At 53.7% G+C, this 23,564-nt stretch overlaps 1 long non-coding RNA gene and 1 other non-coding gene across 3 annotated transcripts; both read left to right on the top strand.

Moving 5' to 3' along the window:
• Window positions 1-19,798: 19,798 nt before the first annotated feature.
• On the top strand, window positions 19,799-23,531 carry LOC141576759 (uncharacterized). Of its 2 annotated transcripts, none has more exons than XR_012505181.1 (3): window positions 19,799-21,539; window positions 22,546-22,703; window positions 23,092-23,531. It is a non-coding gene; the product is annotated as an uncharacterized LOC141576759 (long non-coding RNA). The 2 variants fall into 2 exon arrangements; XR_012505182.1 differs by lacking the exon at window positions 23,092-23,531 and adding an exon at window positions 22,845-23,049.
• Window positions 21,366-21,474, top strand: LOC141576761 (U6 spliceosomal RNA). The gene has a single exon (XR_012505184.1). It is a non-coding gene; the product is annotated as a U6 spliceosomal RNA (small nuclear RNA).
• Window positions 23,532-23,564: the final 33 nt, after the last annotated feature.

A 23,564-nucleotide genomic window follows, 5' to 3' on the forward strand; every position in this document is an offset into this window, starting at 1 on the left:
GGGCGGCCCCGCGGCACCCAAGGCGCGCCGACCGGCCCTCTCCTCGGCACCCTCACGGGGGCCCAACGGCCACCCTCGCCCGACACCGCAGGGCCTCAGGACGGCCCACCCACCGCAAGGCTCTCCCGCCGCACGGGCCGGCGCTGCCCTGCCCCGCCCCGACGCGCACCCAAACAAACGTTCGCGCCGTGCCGGAGCACCCCACCTCCCCCCCGTCGGGTCCGACGACGCTTCACCCGGGGCCGCCTCCAGGGGAGGGACAGCACCCACAACGCGGTGAGGCCACGTTCTGGTCCCAGGACGGGGGGGTTCGGCGGGGGAAAGGCTCGGCGCGGGCGGCCATCGGTCCTGGCAGGGCAGGGGAGGGCCGGCGGCGGCGACGAGGAGGGGCCGCTCGCGCGCAAGAGCGACGGCCGGCAGGGGTCGTGGGTGTGGGCGGGCACCAACCCAGGGAAGGGGAAATCTCGAGACACGACCGGGCCGCCGGGGAAACCACCGCAGGATCCCACCACCCCCACACGTGGGGGCGGCCCCGCGACGCCCAGGACGCCGGCCGGCCTCAGCCAACCCTCGGCGGCTCCTCCCACACCCCGGCCCCGTCCGCCGCCGGGACTCGCGCGCAGCAGGCTAACCCCCCATTCCAGAGGGTAGCCCCTTCCACTCGCTCACTCGTCCGTCTGCGTCTCGTCTGTCCGTCCACCACCACCACCACCCAGCTTCGTCTGGCTCGCCCCCAGGCCTCGCGGCCCGGGGAAACGCTGCCGAGCGAGGCGGCCCGACCCGTGGCCCACGCACCGCCACCGGTGGCTGCGTCTCGGGACCGGAACAGGTGGGGTGGCTCCTCGCGGCGCGGAGACTGGTGGGGGGGGCCCAAGTCGGGGTGGACCGCCTTCCCCCTCCCCCCACGGCACGCGCCGGGGAGGCCAAGCCCGCGCACACGCGCGCGCGCGCTCGCACGGCCCCGCGCCAGACGCCGGGCCCGGCCCGGCGGAACCCTCCCCCGACTCGGAGGGGGGAGGCGCGGGCCACAGCAGGCCAAGAACAGCACTCGGCCCCACCGCGGGGCCAGCGCAGCCCACACGCCAAAGCGACGGGGCCCTGCCCACACGCCGCGGCAGCCGCTCCCCGTGGAGAGCGACTGCACGCTCTGGATGGAGGAGCGGCGGCTGGGGGTTCCGGTGCCCCCAAGGCTCCCCTCTCAGATCGCTAGAGAAGGCTTTCTCACCGAGGGCGCATCGCCCCCCACCCAGCGTGCCCCGTTCAGGCCTACGGAAGCCCGCCGACGTGTACGCCAGCGCTCGGCTGGGCAGGAGGGGTCTGCGGTAGGGGTAAGCAGCGGGCCAAGAAGCGAGCGTTCGCGGTCGGGACCGGGGAGAGCCCGTGCGTGCCACCTCGCGAGGAGACGCACCCAAGACCGCGTGGGGACGGGACAGACGCCCGCCCCCACCGGCACATCACCCGGCCCCACCACGATCGCTCCCACGCCCGGGCGCGAACCCCGCTGAGGGGGACCCACCCGGCGTGCGCCCGGCCACGTCAGTCCCCCCCCCGGTACAGGGTGAGGACTGACGTTCAGGAGGCGGCCCCGGCCCCACCGAGGGTGGGGAGCGGCCACGCCTCGCTTACCGTCTCGACCCCTCCCCCACGCCTCAAGAGAGGCGCTCGGGAGACACGACCACCGCAGGGGTTACCCGAGAGGACTCGCTGGGGACGGGAAGCGATGCCACCGCTCGGCCTCGGGCACCTGAGGGACAACCTGGAGCGCTCCAGGGGCACCGCAGAGGACCAAGGCGAGACACGCTCACACCCCGACGAGGGGGTACGTGGCGTGGCGGCGGGGCAGCCCTCCCCCGCCGCGGGGGAGGGCCGCTCGCGAGACAGGACGCCGAGCAGGCGAGAAGGCGAGAGTGTCTGCCGCGTCGCAAGACCCCGGCCCCGCCGACACCACAAGGCACGGGAGACCGAGGTCGGGCCGGAGTCCGCACCCCTGCCTCCCCCCCGCCACCCACGGGCGGCAGAGGAGAGGCGAGGGGCCCGCAGGCAGAACGAGAGGAGAAGCCACGTTCGCCATGAACGTCCCCGTCCCTCGTCTGGCGCGGCTTAGGCCCGACCCGGGGGAGCATGACTTCACCACATCGGTCAGGTGAGTGAGTGAACGAGCGAGCGAGCGAGCCATGTGGGGCAGGGAGGCCCCAGAGGGGAGGGCCCGGCGAGGACAACCACCAGAGGGGCCTGCTTCAGCCTCGCCAGGCGCCACCCACTCCTCGGTCCTCTCCGAGGAGAGCGGCCAACGACCCCAGGCGGGGAATGCCTGACACGCGGCACGGAGCCTACGGGGGTGGGGTCGTGCCGGCCACCACCGGGTGCCTGCGGCGGGGAGCGCACGGGGTAAAAGACCCACGCCGCCACCTCACCCCACCGCCCTCGGGCCACCAGAGACCGGAGGTGGCACCACGGGCCACGTCAGCCGGACGCACACACGAGAGCCGGCGCGCAGGCCCGGGCGGGCGGCTCAAGTGTCAGAAGCGGAGTCGGCTACCAGGCCAGGGCTCACGCAGAGAGAAGCCCAGAGCCTCGCACGCGTCCGGAGACCCAACACTCGGTGACAGACACCGAGGAAGACCGTGTCAGCACCTATCTGCTGGCAGAAAATGCCCAACACGACGGGAAAAATGACAGCGCCCAGAAACGGGGCGGGTCCACGATTTGCAGGGGGGGGCCCCGGGACCTCGGTCCGGCCACCTGCCCCCAGCCCTACCCCCATAAATGGCAGCCCCGAAGCTCTCGGGGGCCATCTGATCGACCGGGGTGGGGGGGGTTGGTAGGGGGAGGGGAGAGGGGAGGGGGATTAGGAGGAGGCTTAGGAGGAGGAGTGGGAATGGGAATGGGAATGGGAATGGGAATGGGAATGGGAATGGGAATGGGAAGGGACGAGAGGGAGACGGGATCAGACCGGGGACGCCCTGCCCTTTTCTCGCCCGCGTGGCCGGGGACTCGGGGAGATGCCACAGAGGCGCCTCCGACGAGAGGGCCCCCCACGAGGGACCGCTCCCGAGCACCGGGCCCCGGGCCGGGGAAAGCCTGCCTCCCCCACATCCCTCGCGGGACGCCCCCGTGCCGGTCCCCGAGTCCGGATGAAGTCTCGGTCCCTCCAACGCCACCGGAACCCACGCGGGCAGGCTTACGGGCCGGGGGGCACCCCCTCCCAGGCCTCCCGCGCCAACAGGGGCCGGCCCAGCCACGTCTCCGGATCCATCGGGACTCAGAAAACATTTCATCCAAGGAGGCGCCTCCGACGACCGGGAACCCCAGCGCGCCCGTCCCCGGCCTCACCGCACTGGGCCCGGGCCGCTCCTCGCCTCAGGAGCAGTCGTCCAAGGGACGCAGACGAGGGCCTGACCACCTAGCCGCCGGCGGCCCGGGCGCGGGACACTCTCTCCCTTTCCCCCGCGGCGGCAAGGCGCAGGCCGTGTCCGATCGGCTCGGGTCGGTCTCCGCGGCTGGAGGGGCACAGGCGGATGCTGGTCGACCAGGCCAGGCCACACGGCTTCCCCCGGCACACGAGATCCCGGGAGCGCGGCGACAGTCACCCCCTCATCATCCTGCGAGTCCAATCTGCGCCGAGAGCAGGACGCGCCCGCGGCTCAGCGCCACGGGGACTGTCACCGCCGGTGTCGCCAGCCTCCCCGAAGTCTGCCTCGGGCCCCGCCGCCGAGCCCCATCCCTTGCCGAGGTCGCCGACGCTCGGGAGAAGAGGGACGATCTCAGAGCGGCAGCCAGATGGCGCCCGACAACCGTCGCCAACGTCCCCGGAACCGATCCCGACCGCCGCCGGCCGCCCAAACGCCCGAGCTCGTCCCGGACTGAGGCGCCGGGCGGCCCCGTGGCGTCCGCCTCGGAGCCCGCTCACCCTCGTCACGGCACGGCACGGCACGGCACGGCACGACACGAGGCGACACGACGCGACGCGGCGCGACGCGACCCCGGCACCAGATCAGGGCGGGGAGGACGGAGGGAGCCGGGGTTTGGCAAGACACGGCCGGCCGGGCGGCTGCCGCGAAGGGGACGCGCTCCCCACGCGATTCCCCGGGCGGGGGAGATCACACGGACACGCCGGCGGGGCCGGGGCCGACGCCGCGGGTGGCCCAGAGCGACCAGGACGAGATCCCGGGTTCCCGGGTGGGAGGTTGGGAAGGGGAGGAGGGGAAGAGGGAGGGAAGGCGGGGGCTGGCAAACCGAAACCAGGCGAGCGCTCAGAGAACAACGCAGGAATCGGCTTTGGAGTCCGTCCTCTCGAATGCGGGAGGTCTTTCGAAAGCAGACAGGCAAAGCCCAGAAGCTAGAAAAGAAAGGATGAAGACCGCGAACCCCATCGAAGCGGAAAGAGAAATCGATCTCGGCACAGATCGCGACAAAGCCCAAAGACAACAAACGGGCGCGTGGGGAAAACGCACTCGCGGTCGGTCGTGAGAACACGGACGTCAGCACGGCTGACCACAACCGCAGGAAGGAGGAGGGAAAACAAAAAAATGCGGGCGGGGGTTCGGGGGGGGCGAGTCGATAGCCACCCGCTCGGTAAATCGAGGTTCAGTGCATCTACACAGAGCAACACTGTGCATGCGCATCCGCGTGTCTGGGTGTGCGTGTGTGTGTCGGTGTGTGTGTTTGACACAGTCAACGTGGACAAGGAAACTGTAGCCCCATCCGAAAAAAAAAAAAAAAAGAAAGAAAAGAAAGGAAAGAAAGAAAGGAAAGAAAGAAAGGAAAGAAAGGAAAGAAAGGAAAGAAAGGAAAAAGGAAGGAAGGAAGGAAGGAAGGAAGGAAGGAAGGAAGGAAGAAAAAGGAAGGAAGGAAGGAAGGAAGGAAGGAAGGAAGGAAGGAAGGAAGAAAGAAAGGAAGAAAGAAATGAAGAAAGAAAGGAAGAAAGGAAGAAAGGAAGGAAGGAAGGAAGGAAGGAAGAAAGGAAGGAAGGAAGGAAGGAAGGAAGGAAGGAAGACAGAAAGAAAGAAAGAAAGAAAGTAAGAAAGTAAGAAAGTAAGAAAGAAAGAAAGAAAGAAAGAAAGAAAGAAAGAAAGAAAGAAAGAAAGAAAAAGAAAGAAAAGAAAGGAAAGAAAGAAAGGAAAGAAAGGAAAGAAAGAAAGAAAAGAAAGGAAAGAAAGGAAAAAGGAAGGAAGGAAGGAAGAAAGGAAGTAAGGAAGGAAGGAAGGAAGAAAGAAATGAAGAAAGAAAGGAAGAAAGGAAGGAAGGAAGGAAGGAAGGAAGGAAGGAAGGAAGGAAGGAAGAAAGGAAGAAAGGAAGGAAGGAAGGAAGAAAGGAAGGAAGAAAGAAATGAAGAAAGAAAGGAAGAAAGGAAGAAAGGAAGGAAGGAAGGAAGGAAGGAAGGAAGGAAGGAAGGAAGGAAGGAAGGAAGAAAGAAATGAAGAAAGAAAGGAAGAAAGGAAGAAAGGAAGGAAGGAAGGAAGGAAGGAAGGAAGAAAGAAAGAAAGAAAGAAAGAAAGAAAGAAAGAAAGAAAGAAAGAAAGAAAGAAAGAAAGAAAGAAAGGAAACATGAAAACAAACGACAAAACCCACCACCAAAGGGAAATCAAGTTGTAGAACTACTCTGGGGTTTAAAAACAAAAACAAAAACACCGTAGAAAAAGCACAACCGCAGCCCATCAGGGGTTCCTCTCCTCAACAGTCCAAGAACTCGGTCAACTCCACCTCCTAGAAGCCAGAAAACCAGGGATGAAACACACGCAGGAGATCCAAACGGACGTTTTCAGTTTAAAAGAAAAGAAAAATTTATTTTTTTCCTCCCCCAAATGGGGGAGGGGGCGAGGGGGAGGATGGAGCGTAGAACTCAGCGGCAGAGTGCCTGCCCAGCACGCGCGAGGTCCAGGGTTCGATCTTCAGGACTTCCGTTCAAGTCAATAAGGAAGTCGGTAAGTCAGGCAATCACTAAGTCAGGCAACAAACCAGCAAAAGAAACGAATTACCTCCCCTCCCCGAATAAACAAACAAGCACCGAAAGCAACAACAACAGCAAGAACCAAAAAAAAAAAAAGGCCTAAATAAATAAATAAATGTAAGTAAGTAAATAAATAAATAAGTAAACAAACAAACACAATTTAAAAAAGGGGAAAACGCACACATTTCCGTTTCTAAGAGATATCCGGACAGGCCCAGAACCTGGAATCTCGACAGCAAGTTCCAAAAACAAGCAGAAAGTGCCTGCTCCTGACGGAACACGTGATAGAGACCTCCGTTCGAGATGGGGCCGGGTGGGCGGGCTGGCAGGCGGACACAGAGCTCTCGACTCATACCTGACAGAATCCGCTCTCCGACAGAAGACAGAAGGCAACACGGAACAGGGGTTGGTGGTGGGGGCGAGGGGGAGAGGGCGAAACGGAGGTGGAGGAAAGCCATTAGGGAAAACAGGACAGAAGTCCCTCAAAACATTCCACAGAAAACTCCTGGAAGACCCGGCAGTTCCACTACGGGCCCGCGGATGGACGAATGGACAGTGCCACGTGGTCTGGAGAGACCTATACCTAGAGGGGATGATGTTAACTAAGTGACTTAAGTTCGAGAGGGATGTTGTCACTTCGAGGCAGAATCCCCAAGACAATACGCAGGAACACATGCAAGGAAGCTGAAACAGGCTCATGGATACCAAGAAGGAACAATGAGTGCAATGGGTGAGGGAGAGGAAAAAGTACAAGCTTCCAGTTAACTCCAATTAATAAATACACAAATTACGGGAGGTCATGGACAGCAGGGCGAGTAGAGTCAATCCATACTATTGTCATGACGCTGTCCGGTGACGGATCCGTAACCAGACTCATCACGGTGATCATCGTGGAACATGGAAGAATCCCGAATCGCTATGTTGGACACGTGAAAACGGACATCCCATTGTCAGGTCAATTATGAGAGAGAGTAGGAGAGAGAGAGACAGAGAGAGAGAGAGAGAGAGAGAGAGAGAGAGAGAGAGAGAGAGAGAGAGAGAGAATTCTCACTGTCTTACCGGAAAAAAAAAAAAAAAAAAAAAAAGAGTTCAGTGAGATAAAGAGTGGATGTAGGTGAGGGCAATAGGTGGAGGAGATGAAAACCACGACGGCGACACATGTGCGGCATCCCACACGGTGGCAGTGCAGTGTGATCCTATGCATGCTCAGCTGTCTCCTAGCCACCTCCAAGTTGACATCCAGGGTCATCCTTTTAGGTTTCGTGGCTGCACCTTCGTCTGTCTCGGGCAATACTCTCCCTTGATTTTCCATGGGGGAAGGGAGGTGGGGTGGCCGGGCGGGCCACACCACGACACACCGCGTCGCGCGTGACCTGGAAAACAGATACACACCCGCCCACCACCCACGGGCTCCGAAATCGGTCACTGGTCACGACGCACACTTCGTCGGTCCCTTACGGAGCGATGGCGGACCAAACAGGCAGCGGCCAACTTTGTCGTGCACACAATGACGGTTCGTCCCTCGTGGAAACAAACTGATGACGAGACAGCGTGGTCAGGGGGCGGGTGTCCTTTCAGGAAGACAGAGTCATTGAAAGTCCCGCACACGGGAACTGTGCCAAGGGAGATCTCCATCACCCTACCCAACCCTGATCCAAATTCTCGTTCGGGCAGCTAAGGGTCAAGGTCAAAGTTTCTTTCTTCCCGGGGCAGGGGTCCTTTTGGGCCTCGATGGTTGTTCAACTGGAGAGATCACCCTTGGGCTGCATATACACTTCGGGGTGGTCCATAGGGTTCCACGACAGTCCCGCCACCAGGCAGGTGGTTCCACCTGATGAAACCGGTCTGGTCTTTCGTTCCAGGAAGACAAAGGTCCGTGGCTGAAGCCAACGAGAAACCCAGGGTGTGAGTCCGGAGCGCCACCAGTCAGGAAGATGTCTAGGCGTCGGGCTCGAAGAGGCTCGGGTGGCCTGAAAAACGCATGCGGGTTCAGGTCCACTTTCTGAGTGGCCTCCACAGCAACGGGCAGGAGGAGGGTCTCGAGAGGGGACACGGCAGTGACCTCTCTCCAGCGGATGTCCAGCTGCTCAGCCCGGCTCGGCGGGGCTTCAGGGAAAGGGCGGCTTTGGTTCTCGAGGATGCCAAGTCCAAAGCGGGAGAACCATGGGCAACGGGAGTCGGAAGAGCGTTGGCCAACCATCGGAGAAAACTCGAAGCACGCGTGACGTGGCCCAGCGTATCAGTGGAAGGCGGGGCGGGGCGGGGAGGGGGAGGGTGGCGGGAAGCACGCAAAGATGATGACACAGAACCGCATTCTCATCTCTATCACGCTGTACGAGAGTTTCCACTGAGACATGCTCCCCTTCCCCTGGTCTCTCCAAGGACGCGCATTTCTACCAAAAAATCACCCCCATTCAGACTTGTCGGCTGGCCAGATCAGCATACTTCCACGAAATTCGGCCTGAAGAGGGACAGACGTCCACGAAGCATAGCCATCGCCCCTAGAGGCTCTCGGACACCCGCTCTGCTGGAACGTTTCCTAAGGACGGCAGACGAAGACGGTCTCCACATGCTTTCCAGGAGACGTTCCTCAGAACGAGACCGTGACTGTTCCGAAGCCCGAATCGGTCACAGCAAATGTTCACGAGGAAGTCACGGTGAACCATCTGGGACACCAGTCTTTCCCAACCGGTCCACGTAGGGACACGATTTGGTCCTAGCCAGAAACAGACACTTTCTCCTCACAGCATCCTTTTATTTTAATTTAATTTAATTTAATTTAATTTAATTTATTTTATTTTATTTTATTTTATTCTGTTTCATTTTGTTTTGTTTTATTGTATTGTATTGTATTGCATTGTATTGTATTGTATTGTATTGTATTGTATTGTATTGTATTGTACTGTATTGTATTGTATTGTATTGTATTGTATGTTTACATATGTACGTATGTAAGTAAGTATGTATGTATTCCGGTCTGTCTGTCTGTCTGTAGGTCCATCCATCCTCCGAAGGTATACCAGTCATGTCGGCCAACACACTGACAGATCTCGAGTCTTTTCTGTCAGAAAGATATTAAAGCACGTCCCCTTCGACTCATGGAGCCAGGAACGAACGCTTCCGTATCTCATCTTCTTTGGAAACGATCTAAACATTCCAGGGACGTCGCCAGATGCTTCAGTTGCAAGGGACCAAAAACTACGTGGAGGAGGCACCAATTTTTCAGAGATGGACCGCCTCCCCCCCCCCCCCCCCCACACACACTACCCCCTCGGACTGCTTGGGGTGTGAACACTTCCTGAGACTTGAGACCGAGCCAACCATCGCTCCCAGACTCTTTTTTTTTTTTTTTTTTTTTCCTGGCTGACACGTTTTATGACAGAGATAACCCACAGGAACTTAATGGATTCGGGGTAAACCTAGGGAGGCGAAAAGTTTCACCTCGAATGCTGCTCGTCACAATCAAGACATGGCTCTTTTCACGAGACCGATCCCTTGACATTTGCTTTTCTGGATGAAAGGATCTGTCCTAGATCATGTCAACCTGAAGGAAAACATTTGGGTTCCTTCCTGTTCGCATTCCCTGCCTGCATGTTCCCTTGAAAACCAGTTCCATAGAGCTCTTTCATGAATGAACTCTGGCAAGTGTATGTGGAGGAAGAAACATGCCAGGCCTACAAGCCGGGGACATACACAAGTGCCTACATGCATACATGCATACATGGGACCGGGCCCTTTCCAGATCCTTGGACGGCAGTACCATAGAAATGAGGATGGCTTCCACAAGACTCTCAGGCAAGCCAAGCTCTTTTGCGAAAGCGATAGCTTGTGCACAAAGGAGAAGGTGGCATGAGGGGAGAGGGAGGGGGAGTGCCAGCTCCCTGAGCAGCAGGGGCCATGCTTTTCTACCTAAAGGAAGGGCTTTGTCTCAGGATCACTGATCACTTCCATAAATCATCCGATATCTTGGATCGGCCGCAGGCGGCTCCAGGGTGAAGAGCCATCGCCCCAGGCTCTGTGGGGAATAGAGAAGACTTCCGTGAGGGGAAAGAAACGCATGAGAATTTTCTGCAAGAAAGCTCAGGAACAGATAATGTAAACACGGAGAGTTGAGCTTCCTGTCTCGTGACAACTAGGTCTACTGGGTCATGTCACAGAGAGCAAGCGAATCCTTTATTCCCCTGAGCCTTTTTCTTTTTCTTTCTCTATCTTTCTTTGTTCTTTGTTCCCTTTAGAGTGTGTGTCTGTGTGTGTGTGTGTGTGTGTGTGTGTGTGTGTGTGTGTGTGTGTGTGTGTGTCTGTGTGTGTCTGTGTGTGTGTGTGTGTGTGTGTGTGTGTGTGTCTGTGTGTGTGTCTGTGTGTGTCTCTGAAACTCAGGTACTGCCCTGTCTCATACAGACGAGACCAGCAGATCGACATGACCAGAGATTTTGTAGCTTTCATTTAAAAACTATAGGTCACTCACGAGTCGGGTAGGACGGGTGCTGCGTCCAGCGCAGCTCGGGACCGTGTCTGAGGACGGGCGACGCAAGAATGAAGAAACAAAGAGACCAAGTAAAGAGCGAAAATGGGACCAGGGGACTCAAGGTCTCGTGGATCTAGAGTGCCAAAAGCCTGGTCGACATCCTGTTTATTGGGAGTATACGGCTCAGGGAAAAAAAAAAAAAGGAATGCGATCAAAGAGGTGGGGCTTTAGATATTTCATGCCAGAAGCACGAAGTTCTGCTTGCTGGCTAACTGATTCATTTCAGGCCTATCCCTTCCAGGAACAATCACCCTCCTCGGGGGATGCAAAATTTCTAAGTGTATCCTGTGATTGCCTCTGGGACATCTCGAGATAGCAAATATTTCCCCGGGGTTAAACCACATGCTTTCCTGCCAGAACCAAGTTCTGTTAATGGATGATCTGGCTTCCCATGACCGTCCATTGTTTTACCCTAAGGAAATATCTGCCATCTGTTGCGCCCTCACGGTCAATCTCAGGATTGCCCCTCACACAATTTCTTGAGCATCATACATGTTATGGGTCATCGACTGTGTAAAACATGAAAACAAAGCAGGCGTGTGCATTTTTAAGCAAGTAAGTGTGAATGTAAGATTTTACGCTCATGGAAATGCTGGTGCAGCTTGGTTTCTAGTTGCTGGTTCTCCAGCAGCTTGTTTCCCAGCAGACGCGTAGGACACTAGAGAACCCACTCACTCAGAAAGAACCGATGGGACGGGTAAGGTTTTTCGGCTCGGAGGGTGAAAGCTTTTAAACTCTGTGTGGAAAAAAGACGTTTCAGGTGTATATTTCTCCTTAAGAAGGCTGCGAATTAGAGTTTCGACGAGGGAGACCACGCAGCAGTGTGTACGTTTAAAAAGGCCTCCGCGTGCCCCTCCCCACCCTTTTTTGTTTGTTTGTTTCTTCCATTCGGTTTCAGGTTCTACCTGATTCAGCCCCCTGGCCTCAGTCTCAGGCCACTGTGGGCTATGCAGACAGACGTTTCTGACGTTGTCGAGATGGACAAGATAAGGAGGGTTCCCCCCAGAGAACTGGGCCGCTGCTTCTATGAGATCAAAAAGCTGACCTACTCATCCAGTTCTATGTTTAGAAATTTGCTCCTTTCTGGGAAAGCGTAGAGCTCTGCGGTAGAGTGCGTGCTCAGCATGCACAAGGCCTTGGGCTCAGTCCCCAGTGCCACCACTGAAAACGTATAATAAATCTAAATAATTAATTGAAACGTAGATAAAGACACCTAATGACCCGTCCCCCCTCCAAAAAGATAAAAACTTCTTGTTAAAAAATTTTTATTTTATTTTATTTTTTTATTTTTTTAGTTAAAAAGGCAGGAGGAGGACGAGGACGAGGACGAGGACGAGGAGGACGAGGATGAGGAGGAGAAATTAGCTTCTTTCCAACAAGGAGATTTCCAGGTCAAATGGAGAGCCAAATATTTCTATGCTCTAAAACTTCAGCTTTCCACGTATCCTGGCGTCAAAACGTCGGCACGGGTAAAGATTGTTCATCATTCTGTGACTATGCACTTGCTGCATTTTGGAGTGTTCATCTGTCCTTTCTCTTAGGAATAGATGATCATCAGAAATAGCAGTTCTGTTGATTAAACCCCCTTTTAACATATCGTTGTTTCCTGGTCACTAAAGTTACCTAATAATCACTTCACAGTCTATGGAAGTCAAATCATTGTGCTGTACACCTGAAACTGATAGAGGGCTGTATGTCAAACCTATGTCAATAAAACTGAAAAAAGAAAAGAAGAAGAAGAAGAAAAGAAAAGTCTGCTTGCTCGGGGCATCCGGTAAAGGCCCTCTTTCTGAGCGCACAAGGCAACCTCGGGCCGATTCACCCTGTCCCTGAAGAAGGGCAAAAATCCTCCACTCTATCTCCCGTTAGGTCCCGGACACTAGCCAGAGTTCCTCCTCCCTCAACCCCCACCCCGTTCCTGCGTCACACTGTGTGGGCTCAGGCACACAACCTATCGCTTTCCTTTAGCGTGTGGAATGAATATCGCCCGAAGGGAATTTCCTTTGTTGTCGTTTAAATAAACTGACGTGTTAATAAGTGCTCTGGAGGGACACATTCCCTTTGACCTGATCAGCCATAGTGACATCCCATGACCCAGGAATGTACAATATCATGGATTGGAAAGGATCTTAGAATTCAGAAATCATGGTGACGTGGGTCTGATGACCTAGCTGGCTCCATACAAACCAAGAGATGAAGGTGCCCAACGTTTTCACTCGATGCTGCCTAAGTTCTTGACAGTCACTTTAAAAAAGGAAAAGGAAAATTTGCATGGCACGCTTAGTTTTGAGAATGCTATCTGACTGCATGGTGGAACGCAAGGAAAAGCCGTGACGCTCGCCCACGGTATCGAGAGAAACGCAGAACCGTGTTTCTGGTAGCTTTCTTCACCGCTGCGCAAAGGCGGGAGCGACCGCTACCTCACGCAGAGGAGGAGAGGACGGGTTTCTCGGCCCCGTCACGCAATGCCAGGCAGAAGAAGCCTTCTCCGATGAGACAGAAGCGTGTCAAAGCGCATCCCTGCGTCGAAGGCTTCGGTTTCCCGGGGAAGGGGGTCGAGCCGAGGGACCCAGGCCCCCACGTCAGTCAGTCTTTCACTGGATTCACTGGCCTCGCTGTTACTCCTCAGCGATGGCCCCTCAGATTGCTCTCGTGTGTCTTTACCTTCTGGCTTTAGGAAGGACTTTAAACTTCGGCTGAGGGGCGGGACACCCAGAAGGGTTCTTTCAGTTCACCCCATCTTAGGTATTGCCATATCCAACACGTTGGTTTTCACCCCATCGTGGACCTACCTACCGGAGAGTTTCGCTGCTTAAAAGTCCCCTGTGCTCCACCTATTCATCAACAACCCCCCGCCACAACACACACACCCACACACCCACACACACACACCCACACACCCACACACACACACACCCACACAGACAACCTTCACCACCACCACCCCCGACCCCACTCATCTTTTCACCCTCTCTGGGGCTTTTGCCCTTTTGAGAATGAATGTCATCCAGAGCCGGTACCCTACAGGATGCCACCTTTTCAGATTGGCTTCTTTCAGGGAGTCAGGGGCACGCAGAAACGGCCCCGCCTGTCTCCCACAGGTCTCTCGGCTCCACGGGTCCCTGGTTTCCTTTTTAGAGCCAAATCACATGCTGTGGCACGGACCTAGCCCGGGCGACGTGTCCCTTCACCTCTTGAAGGACGCGTCTGTCCCGGTCGCCTCCACGGTTCCGGCAGTGATGAAGCAAGCCCCTCCACACCCCCACCCCCACCCCGCCCACCGTCCAGGCCCGTCCGCGTTCAGGTTTCCGCGTGGACGGAGCCCCGAGGGCTAGGCCTCAGGGTGAGAGTGGTATGGCGGGTGGCAGGTGGCGCACTGAAGGGTCCCAAATCCGGAGGATGCCGGCAAGGAAGGTCGCCAGGTCAAAACCTTCCTTCCCTCCCTCCGTCTCCTTAGGGTGGATGGCTGGGCCCGTGAATTCAGAGAGGACACGAGACACATGCTGTGAGCCGAGATTTCCAAGCCAGGAGACCTGGTGGAGGGTAAAGAAACGAGTTGATTGGGGGGGCGGGGGCGATGGGGGGGGCTCTTAGGACTGCAGCCCAGGAGACACAGATGCAAGAAAGAAGCACTGGAAGTGTGTGTCATCAGACTACCCCACGGGGCAAGTGGAGAAGGGGAAACGAAAGAAAACACACCACAAGAGCAAGGCGGGAACTTTGAAACGACCAGGCTGCGGCTAGCAGCTGCTGGCAGATTTGTTTTTGAAACCGGTTGGTGGTGCCCTTGAGCTTGATACAGTTCTGACCACTCATGCCCCCCCTCCCCCCATTGATGCCGGTGTCGGGACCCAGGGGAGGCCACCCCAAACATGTATGTGCCTCCGTGGCACACGGATGGGTTAGAAATGAGAGTGACCGAAGAAGCCGAGGGGCCAGCAGACGCAAGAGGGACCCTCAGACTCTTCTTTCTGTCTCCCTGAAAGCGGGAAATCGATCACTTCCGTGGAGGGTGCCCTCCCTGCATCTGGACTTAGGAAAACACCCTGATCACCCACTGAGAGCCTTCAGGCCCCGGAAGCCTAGAGAAACCAACCAACCTCGTGACTTCTTTCAGGGGCTTCCCCCCCTCCCCAAAACCCAAACTCCGTCTCGATTCTTCACGGACGGGTCACCCAAAACCAAAGGCTCTCAGCCCGGCCCATTTCGCACAAAGGGCTGATTTCTTGTCCTAAAACGGAGAAAAGCTGCCTGCTTCGGGGACACATGAGTGCTTGAATGAAAGACAGTAGGTTCCCTGTCGCTCCTGCTCAACGATCCGTCTGGGGTCCATTTTTGGATCAGTCCAGCCCAGAGAACTCAAGATGTGTAGAGGGAGGGGACAACGTCCCCCTCCCTGAAACAGGACTATGTCTGCAACAAAGTTCCTCCCACTGGCCGTCCAGCTCCATTTTGGATGACTGAATCCTGGTTCACCTCATTTGGGTGTTTTGTTTTTGTTTCTGTTTTTGTTTTTGTTTCTGTTTTTGTTTTTGTTTTTGTTTTTGATTAATAGACTTTATTTCCTAGAGCAGTTTCAGGCTCACAGCAGAATTGAGCAGAAAATACAGAGAGTTCTCACATAGCCCTCCCCACCCACGCATATATCCTCCACTCCCCTCAACATCTCTCATCAGTGTGGCCTATTTGGTAAAACTGATGATCCGACATGGACACGTTATTATCCATCAAAGTCCATAGTTTACAGGACGGTTCACTCTTGAGGTTGTACGTTCTATGGGTTTTGACAAATGTACAATGACATGCAGCCACCACTATGGTATCCTACAGAATAATTTCATCGCCTTAAAAATCCCTCACGCTGCATCTGTTCATTCCTCCTTCCCTCCCTCTCCCCAAACCCCTGGATACCATGATCTTTTGATTGTTTCTAGAGCTTTGCCTTTTCCAGGATGTCATTTGGTTGGAATTGTACAGTTGGTAACAATTTTCAGACCGGTTTCTTTGATTTAGTAAGATGTCTTTTAAGTTTCTTCCATGTCTTTCACGGCTTGATAGCTAATTTCCTTGTCTTTCGTTCTTTTTTATTTATTTATTTTTTTAAAATGTTTTTACTGCACATATATTTTTAATTTACATATATGTACTGTGCATTGTTTCCAGGAAGGTTTAGAGCTTTAGCTTTTTAAACTTACATACTTATCAAAGGAATAAAGCCAACCACAAAAGAAGAATGAATTCAAAAAGATACACACACCCTGCTATTAACAGCAACATCATTTATGATTGCCAAGATACGGAAGCATCCTAAGTGCACATCAACATTTGAATAGATAAAGAAGAGGGGACACACACACACACACACACACACACACACACACACACACACATACACACACGTAATGGAATACAATTCACCCATGAGAAAGAAGGATATTTTGCCATTTGTGGCCCTTCCTTTCCTTTTTATTTTTCCCCCTCCACTTTAAAAACCAGAATTTTATAACTGGGATAAACACTTCCATTGAGTCAAAAACAGTAAAATGCCTAGAAATAAACTTAATCGAGGAGGTTATCTATACTCCAGAATCTGAAATGACACAAAGAAATGGAAAGATGCCTTGTGCTCTTGCATTGGAAGAATCAATACTATCAACATGGCCACACTATCCAAAGCAATCCGCAGGTTCCATGCAACCCCTGTCAAAATACTCACGACATTCCTCACAGAACTAGAACAAACAATTTCAAAATTTTTAAGGAACAACGGAAGACCCTAAACAGGCAAAGCAATCTTTCGAAGGTCTCCTCTCCCTCCCTCCCTCCCTCCCTCCCTCTCTCTCTCTCTCTTTCTCTCTCTCTCTCTCTCTCTCTCTCTCTCTCCCCCCCTCTCTCCCCCTCTTTCTCTCCCTCTCTCCCCCCCTCCCTTTCTCTGTCATCTTTTTGTTCTCTTTTCTTAGGATTTGATGACTTGAGACCATCCTTTATCATTCCTTGTAAAGCCGGCTTGATGGTGCTGAAATCTTGTAGCTTTTGTTTATCTGTGAAGCTTTTGATTTCTCCCTCAAATCTGAACGAGAGCCTTGCTGAATAGAGTATTCTTACCTGTCAGTTTTCCCCTTTCATCACTTTAAGTATGTTGTGCCACCCACTTCTGGCCTGTAGAGTTTCTGCTGAAAAATCAGCTGATAACCTTACGGGAGTTCCCTTGTATGTTATTTGCTGCTTTTCTCTCGTTCATTTTAATATTTTCTCCTTATCCTTAGTTTTGGTCAATTTGATGACGATGTGCCTCGGTGTGTTCCCGTATGGTACTCTCTGCACTTCCACCTCATTTGGTTATTTAAAGGATCTTCAGTCTGTTCAATTCATAGGAGAGAACTTCCACGTGTATTTCTTCTCAGTTTTATGAAACAAAGAAGGACCCAGGAAACTGGCAAAACATAAATGCTTTTCTATTGGGTTGAGCAAAGACAGGCCCTGGCCGGGGACGGGGGGGGGCGGTGCTGGAGGGTCGGGGGGGCGGTGTAGAGAAGGATATAGATCATTGTTAGAGTGCCTGCTTAGCATGCATGATGCCCTGGGTTCAATCCCCAGAACCACCATTAAAATAAATAAATAACCTAATCAAACCCATCCCCCTCCTCCCCCCCCAAAAAAAAAGAAGGAGAAAAGAGTGAGAGACAGAGACAGACCATCGGGAAAAGTAGCTGCACTAATACTTCCAAGAAACAGGACAACATAAAGATAATGGAAGAAATGCTGGATAGTGAACAGCCACGGGTGGTTGGCACAGACCCATAGCTTCTGGACTCGCTAAAAAAAAAAAAAAAAAAGAATATGAGAATCATATGGATCAGGAGATTGGGTCTGAATTTTGTGCCGTTTGACTTGTGCCAGTTACAAAGGTCATGCACAAGGAAGATGACTGGCTACTTTATTGTCTGAAATGAGACACTTGAAAGTGAAAGGAGGTGCTATACAATCGTGCCTGGACTGGGATTTTTCTAAGGGAGCCCAAATCCTTTACAATATATATCATGTTTTCAAAAATGAATATCATTCCTGGACAACATTTAAGCAATTGTTTTCTGTGTTATCAGTAAACATTTTTAAAAAATCAGTAAGAAAGGAAGAGGGAGAGAGAAAGAGAGAGAACAGGAGTAACTATACGCGCGCTGTGCGTGCATGCATGTGTGTGTGTGTGTGTGTGTGCGCGCACGTGTGTTGAGGTGGGGGCCTAAAAGAGGGTGAGGATTCTTTTCATCGAGGTCTGTTTGTACAGAATTCTCTCCTTCTCCGCTTTACACTGTGAAGGAAAAGCCCAGCTGGGCTAACAAGCTAAGTCGCAAATCTAAGTGTAACAAGTGTCGGATTACTGATCTGAGTTCTGCTGGGCTAACTCGTAAATCTAAATTAATAAGTGCCGGTTTGCTGATTCCCTGTTCATATTTTGCTAGCCAGCTGGATTTTCAAAGAGACATATCTGGCCTTGAAATGTTGGTTTGCTGCCTCACTGCCTCTACTTTCGTGATAATGATGTTGCTAAAGCTATTGCGTGCCTATTGGCCGAATACCCCAAGCTGGTACTTAACCCTATAAAACCTCATGTGCACGTCTTGGAGGTGCTCAAGGCTTAGGAGCAGAAGCCCCTCTGAGCCCGCCGGCGTAATAAATCTGAGTACTCCAACCCTCCGAGTGGTGCTTGTTTCTTGGCCGGCCTGTCATTTCCATAACAGCACCGTTGACAATAAGAACGTCACTCTCGTTCCGGCATAAAGAAGACATCTGGGGAGGGTGGGGTGGGGGGTGGGGTGTAGATCTATGTTATGTCCTGATTCCAGGAAGGAAAGGGGCAAGGGTCAGCGTGCCCTTCTTTCTGGGGTATCTGTCTGTTCGCTTTTGGTGTTCGGCTGGTTTGGTTATTTCAGCTTTCTGTTTGGTTCCTTTCACAGATCCAGTGGCTCAAAACAGCATTCTGATTTTCTTTTCTCCTGGGGTTTGGTTTTTGATAGGTAGAGGGACAGGGCCCACGCAGGGGTGGGGGTGGGGGGTCACTGTGCCGGAGAAAGGGAGGCGGCTGTGGTGAAATCATCGATCAGAGGGGATTTCTACGAGAGGGACTCTCCGAAGTGAATGGGGTCCAAGGAGATCAGCAGGGTTTCTGTGTGCTCGTTTGGTTTTGTTCGTGCGTGTGTTTGTTTTTTCTGGACGAGGCCAAAGAACTCTTCAGGTGGAGGTGTGTGTCCAAAGGGTCTGACAGGATGGGAGGATGCGGGGCGAGTCAGTCCATGTGCCCAGAAAGAGAGAGAATCTGTCATAGCTGAGACTCAGGCCTTTTTCAGACCTAGGCCCAGAGAGCAGTTCGGCTCCGAGCATTCACGGAGAAGTTCGCCGCCACCTCAGTCCTGTCCCCCACCCCCGCCCTCCCCCACGCCTCAGCCCCCAGTGAAGGAGGAATCATGAAGTGGCCGCACTTAGGCTAAGCCAATTTTTGGCTTTATGCTTACTGCTTGCTTTTAGAACGATCAGCAAACTCGACTGACCAGACACCGCTCCCAGCTCCAGGCCCACTGTTAAAAACAGCTAAAGTTGTCGATTCTAACTGTTTGATTTGACCTTCCTCTGATCGTTCAACTTGACAATCATGTTTGGCGTCTGAGTCTTTCCCCAGGAAGGGAGTCACGGGAGGATAAGCTCAGGAGAACGACCAGCCCCCTCCCACCCCCCACCCCCCACCCCGAGTTCCTCCGTGGCGCTGGTGCCGCCGGGTGAGTCTGACCAGATAAAGAAGGTCACGGGCTGATGACCTACTAGACCACCAGGAGGTCCCATGTTATCAGACACTCATCCAGATTTAGGAGCAAGTTTCATCAGAGACCCTTGTTGATCATGAGCACCTTTTGTGCTCCCGCCTGTTGTGATTCCCTTTCATGCTCCAACCTGTTCGTCCACAGAAGCATGAAACCCCAACCCCAAGACGGGTTCACAGTTTGGAGGGCACTAGCCTGCTGTGAGTCCCCTTTGCCCAGCAAAGCAATCAAGCTGCCTCTTTTCTTCTAAACTCTAAGACCCTGTCTCTGGGTTATTTGGCTCGTCAGGGACGGGGTCGGGGAGGGCGATCTTTCGGCAACACCCGCAGAAGTTTCCCTGAGTGGCAGGAACCAGCGTGGCCCTCAGGCCTCAGCCCCGCAGGCAGGCAGGCAGGCAGGCAGGCAGGCAGGCAGGCAGGCAGGCAGGCAGGCAGAGTTGGAGCGACCGTTGGTCCCGCCCCCGCCCGCGCACCACCCCCCCCCCCCGCCCCCGCCGCTGCTTCCGCCGCCGCCGCCGCCACCGCCGCCGCCGCCGCCTCACAGGCCTTCTCCACCGATCGGTCCCAAATCGACTGACTGTCTCCTGGAAGCGGGGGCGGGGACGTCAGGAGGATCCATTCGGCAGGGCCTCGTTCAATCGCTTCATTCAAATGCAGAAAGCTCTGTGCTCAGGTCAGAGCCTTTGACTTGGCCTCCGGCTCCTCTCTGTTGAACGGCTTTTGTTCTTTGGTTTCAATTTCCCCACCCTTAGGCCACCCCGTCCCAACTGCACGGAGGGAGGCGGGAGGGAGGGGGAGAATCTCGCCTGGTCTCAGGCCAAAGGAGTCCCCTCCTTTTCCTAATCTGGGTAAACCCCACTACACCGTTTGAGAATCATGGAAGGGCATGGAAGCAGACCTCTGACTTGATAGATTCCTCTGGGATGGGAGACTTTAAAAAAACAAAATTCTTTTTCCCCTGCTTCCAGGGAGGCAGAAAGGAGGGCCAGAGTGTTCCTCTTGCCTCGGGCAGTTCTTTGTTTGTTTCTTTCCTTCTTTTGTTAAATCATTTTTTTTTCCTTTTTTTCTTCCAGTTTTATTGAGACAGAGTTGACATACAGCAGTGTATACTTTGGGGGGGGGGGGCGGGGAGAGGAATTCGATTTTATGTATTTATTTTTGACCGGAGGTACTGGGGATTAAACCCAGGACCTTGTGCTTGCTTGCTAAGCACACACTCTACCACTGACCTATACCCTCCCCCTTGGCCAGTTGTGAAGTCCCTTTCATTCAGCATAGTCCATCGGGCACATTTTGGGGCAGCCTACTCTGGACCCCAACATTTCCCTATTCTGTAACTTCCCTGGAAGTTTTACACATTAAAAGCTGGGCTGTTGACTGTGCATGTGCGTCCATGCGTGCGTGCGTGCGTGCGTGCGTGCGTCTGAGCGTGCATGCGTGCGTGTGGTGTGGGGGCAGGAGGGAGGGAATAGTTTCCTAGAGGGCCTGCGTTTCATGGACCCAGTTTCTTAGTTCTGAGAACAGGTCTGTTCAAGGAAACAGTTGTAGTATCTCGTCTCAGGAGGCGGTGGTGTCGATGGGCTTCTGAAGCTAGGCCTAGGGAGCAAGCAGTCAGGTATCGCCTAAGAGGCACTTGTGTGGAAAACCAAAGTACAGCACAAAAGTTAATCATTGGAGCAGATGAGAAACCAGATTCAGGGCCGGGAGTAGGGGGTCAGTCTAGTAGGAGATTTCCACACATCGGGGTCATCGAAATGGCTCGAGCAGTTTGAAATGCCTCTGATGATGTCCTGGGGTGTTCGGCTCAACTCTCTGAGCGGCTCCTCCAAAAACAGGCCCTAGGATGGTTTCCACAGGAGCTGTTGTGGCCATTTCTCTGACGTTTACCTCCCGTTGTCCAGCTTCAGTCTGCAGGGCTTCAGGAGACGGAGCATTTTAGTACTCAATGATGCCAAGACAAAAGGGTGAGAGAAAATGGGAAACGTTCGTGGAGATGGTCCTAGGCAGATAGTGGAGGCAACTAGAAGACCTTCAGTCTCCGGGCCGGCTTTCAGGTTGAGACAAAAACCCTAAGGCAAGCGCTTGCTGCCACAGCACATCGACTAACACGGGAACCATCCAGAGAAGATCAGCACGGCCCCTGAACGTGGACGACACACGCACATACGTGAAGAGTTCCGTAGCTTTAGTGATGTCAGTCACCCAGAGGAAGACAGATATCCTATGCCATCACTTCTAGGTGGGATCTGAAAGTAAGTCAAGACACCCATCCATACATAAATAACTCCATTTTAAAAAGACTCCAAGGAACCTATTTACAAACCAGAAACAGACTGGACTCGCAGACATGGAAAAGAAACCGATGGTTAACACAGGGGACAGGGTAGGGTGGAGGAATGGGGGAGGGCAGAGGGATAAATCAGGAGTTTGGGATTAGCAGATATAAACCACCCTATACAAACTAGGTACACAAGTAGGTCCTACTGTCTAGCACAGGGAACTATGTTCAATAGCTTGTAATAACCTATCCTGAAAAAGTATACGTGTGTGTGTGTGTGTGTGTGTGTGTGTGTGTGTGTGTGTGTGTGTGTGTGTGAATAAGTGAATCACTATGCCGTACGTCATAAATGAACACAACATTGTAAGTCAACTATACTTCCATTGACAGAGAGTTCCTACAATAAACAGGCAGGCAGGCAGGCAGGCAGGCAGGCAGGCAGGCAGGCAGACAGACAGACACAGACACAGACACAGACACACAGACACACAGACACAGACACACAGACACACACACACACACACACACACACACACACACACACACACACACACACACACACACACACCACAGACACAGGGGAACCCTAAGGAAAACGAGTAGCACTAGTATCTCTTATCCATGCATGTCTATCCCAGTTTAATGGAAACCTAAGTTTTTGCCTCCAAGTCAATGATGCTAATAACTCTGCTGCCAAGAATAGAAAAATCCTCACGGAGGATTTCTGAATCCCAGAAGGGTCAGGGAGGGAGAAAAAGAGAAAGGGTTCCATTCTGCTGACAGAGGTATGATATTTACCATGTGGGTGTCCGCCTCTAAAAGGGAAGGAAGGGGAAAAAACAAAAGTTTATTTTCCCTTGTATCTGAAAAGAAAAAAATTTAAAACTCAATCCTCTTGGAGACAAGAAGTCGTACACACCTCATGTCACTGATTCTCCTCCTCCACCTCCTCCTCCTCCTTCCTCTACTTCTTCTTCTAGTCTATATCTCCCATGGATTCTGACGACCTTGCCTGATGATGGCGGGTGATGGGGGCAGAGATCGATCCTTCTGAGAAGTAAGTTGGCAAGCGCTTTAGTGAAGCCTCGTAGGATTTACCCAGCGAAGCGAGTGCCTTCGTCCCTGGAGGCTGCGGAAAGTATGTCCCCAAGTCACATACGCATGTGTTTGTCTTTTGTTGTCGTCGTTGTTGTTGTTGTTGTTGGTGGTGGTGGTGGTGGTGGTGGTGTGTGTGTGTTTGTTTGTTTGTTTGTTTGTTTGTTTGTTTGTTTGTTTGTAGCAGTGTCCTGGCCATGCTGATGGCATCAGGCTTGCAGCGGGGGAAGGAAGGCTTCAACCCCTTTGGAAGTCATACCTACCATCCCAAGAACGTCTGGATGACCCCTACTATGTGGCAGTTGAATGGGGGCCAGTTACTGGGGTTCAGCGGGTCCAGAGAGAGGAGGTCTGAGGCCTCTGGGGACAAAACGTTTGTACGTATGTATGTATGTGTGTATGGCCAGTTGACTGTTTTTGCGGTCCTATAGGAATCTTCCTGCCCCTGTCTATTGAACAATGGGAGTCATCTTCCAAGTGCCCTGACACCAGACACCACGGTGGGTGAAGGAATGCGGGTGGGGTGGGGGTGGGTGGGGGAGGTCATCCAGGGAGCTGGGAGAAACCGAGCACGTCCGTGGGTCGGTGGGTCGGCCTGTCGGATGGTCGCCATGCTGGGTTTCCCCTAACCCAGGCCATTTGCCGAATGGACAGAACAGACTGGGGCCACGTGTGCCACCCACCCTCTTTCCGGAGGCTGTGGTCCACTGTGTTTGCATGAAAGTCAGTGAAGGAGGCATCTCCTTGGGACTCGGTTCTGTCCCTTTCACGAGAGCCTCCACTTTGGATGACAGCCAGCCAGCCAGCCAGCCCTCGATGCCAGGGCAGTAGACGACTGCCAGGAATATCCCATCCTTTCTGGAACCCTGAGTGTACCCACCTGTACAGACACAAGGCTGAAGAA

Source organism: Camelus bactrianus, unplaced genomic scaffold (genome assembly GCF_048773025.1).
Source record: "Camelus bactrianus isolate YW-2024 breed Bactrian camel unplaced genomic scaffold, ASM4877302v1 HiC_scaffold_2, whole genome shotgun sequence".
Taxonomy (NCBI): Eukaryota; Metazoa; Chordata; class Mammalia; order Artiodactyla; family Camelidae; genus Camelus; species Camelus bactrianus.